The sequence below is a fragment of the Rhyacophila brunnea genome, unplaced genomic scaffold (assembly GCF_057557595.1).
Source record: "Rhyacophila brunnea isolate RB1 unplaced genomic scaffold, BYU_Rbru_1.0 scaffold_45, whole genome shotgun sequence".
NCBI lineage: Eukaryota > Metazoa > Arthropoda > Insecta > Trichoptera > Rhyacophilidae > Rhyacophila > Rhyacophila brunnea.
In genome coordinates, this window is record NW_028233120.1 from 401,818 (window position 1) to 404,515 (window position 2,698).

Consider the following 2,698-nt stretch of genomic DNA (forward strand, 5'->3'; position numbering starts at 1 on the left):
AAATTCTGGCGCAATATATATAAAACATGCATGGAGGGATTAAAAAACCCAAATTATAGGAATTTTTGAGGAAAATTTGCACCATGTAGTGAAAATTAAAATTATTTTCGTCTATATTGGAAAATAACAAAATTAGATCTTACTTGATTCTTCTAATTGTTTTAAAGTTCTCGAAAATCAATTTTAAATATACTTTCTTTTTTTAGAAGCGATGGTCTTCTTATAATTGTAAATTACAAATGGATAAAGAAAAAAATTGGTATTTTTAGTTAGGTGTTGAAAAAAACATAATTTTAATAACATTATCAGAAAGTAGACATATTTATATTTTATGACACATTTTCTTTTTTAATGTAAATAGAAATACGGACCCATGACTTTAAAATATAAAATCCTATTATTAGCCATATATTTATCATTTATTTTCTATTCATGGGAATAAATTAGATATATATTTATTATTTTGCACTTATGTTTTTTTACCACCCTTAACCCGTCAAGATATCACAAAAATCCATTTAAATATGATTGATAGTGCATTCAAATTTTATAAAAGACCATGTTCAAAAATTAGACAAAATATCAAACTAGATTAAAAAAAAAATATTGTAGATACAATTTAACTCCACTATAATCGTTCTTTTGCACATAGTTTTTTTTATCATCCAACAATGCCGAATATTTATCTATCTTTACAAAACACAAGTTTTACCGATATTTTATAGACATAATATTGCAAAAACTAAAACAGCCATCTTATATAATTTGGTCGCATGAAAATTTTTTCATCAACACTAAAATAATAGGAACAAGGTTTAAAAGAAGTGTTTATTCTGAACACATCTAACCTATTTTATTTATGGTTTTAACCTGTTTTTGTTGTTTTAATTAGATTTTTATTTTTTAAAATGTGAAAAACCCAAAAAAGTCATACTATGAAAATTTTTCATCTACGTTTTTATAAAGAACAAAATCATATTGATTTCTCAGATGGATTGGCTTCATTTATATTAAATAGGAAAGACAATAAAGCTAAAATTACTGTTAAACATTGGATTTTAAGTTCTTCTGGCATTATTTTTTTCAGCTATTTTAACCCATTAAATACAAACATCCTTATCATCATTATAATAAAACCACAGTAATTCAATAAAAAAAATTTAAAAATTGAGGACTTTATATAAAAACTATATCAATATATAGTGAATATTCTATCAGGTATATTAAATACGCGGTCATAGGGAAAAATATTTGTTTAAAAAACATACCTTGATGAATGTTTTATTCTCTAAATATATTCTGTAAAATAGTAGGCACGAAAGATGAAGATTGTAAAGACAACATAGTTTTATAAGATTGATAAAATTTATTACTAAAAATAATTATAACTTTTCTACGAAGAGATATTATTAGCTAAAAATAAAATGAGCCATAAATAAACCTATAATAAAAATGTTTTAATTTACCTAGATAACGTACATTAAGTATTAAATAAACACGTTTTAGATCCCAATAATACTGCTTTGATGTGCTTGTCGATTTACGATCATTTAATGTTAGTTTAAAAACCTGTAGTATAGAAAATAATATAAACCTTTGTCTATATACAATTTGTTTATTTCGGATTGTGTAAAAATGGAGAGTACGGGAGTTGAACCCGTGGCCTATCACTTGCGAAGCAATCACTCTACCACTGAGCTAAATCCCCTTAAAATAGCTTTTATGAAATACAAAATGACATGTTTTTATGTGATGATAACACTGAAAATAAGGGTCGATTTATCTTTAAAAAGCCTTTTGAAGACGGCGAAGCACCAAAAGTTGTAACTTATTTTTCTATAATAGATATAAATAACAGAATGAAAATGTTATTACTCAAAAAATATTAACTTTAATAAACATATTAAGAAGCCAGAAATATCATAAATTTTAAAATAAACAAAAGAAATAATTCAATAAAAACAGTTTAAAATTACATATATGATTTGAATTGCCAAAAATACTTACTAGTCTTATGAAAAATATTTTTTGTGCTTAAATTTAAAAATAAGTGTGTCGTATTTTAATAATTTGTATTTTTTAACGCGCATGCGTATGTATAACATATATAATTAGGGACTAAAATCATAAAATAATAAGAATAACAAATGGCTAAAATCTATAAAAATTTCTATCGAAACAAGAAATAAATAGTATTAAGGAAACATGCGTTATTGTCACATAAAAATTAAGGAAATAAAATGAAATATACACGATTATTATATTAAACTTAGAGATTTTAGTTAAAGACTTATCTTAAAACAATACATATATGTTTAATGTCTTCTAAACCTAAGATTTATGATCGTTTATGGGCATATCTTGTGTATATTATGGCATTCTTTCGTAGTTTCGTAGATCAAATTATATATTTATGCCCTTTTAAGATTTATTAGATCCGGAGAAGTTCTGGGTAATACGATATGAATAAATGCAGTGATTTTGTTGAAATGTTATGCCATAATAACACTTTCGATATATTTTGTTGAATATGTTTTATGTGTTGATGATGGAAAGAGCTGATGTACAACCTTTAGATTAATAGAGGTAATAGTAACTTAAGCCTGAATTTTTCGTCTCTGGATTGGTTTATAATTCATTTAATATCTATTATGATGCTCATTTGATTTTTAGCTATTAATTTTACACGATCGTAACT

General features: G+C 24.4%; 1 non-coding gene across 1 annotated transcript; it reads right to left on the bottom strand.

Annotated features, from left to right (window-relative positions):
• Positions 1-1,636: 1,636 nt before the first annotated feature.
• On the bottom strand, positions 1,637-1,708 carry TRNAA-CGC (transfer RNA alanine (anticodon CGC)). The gene has a single exon. It is a non-coding gene; the product is annotated as a tRNA-Ala (tRNA).
• Positions 1,709-2,698: the final 990 nt, after the last annotated feature.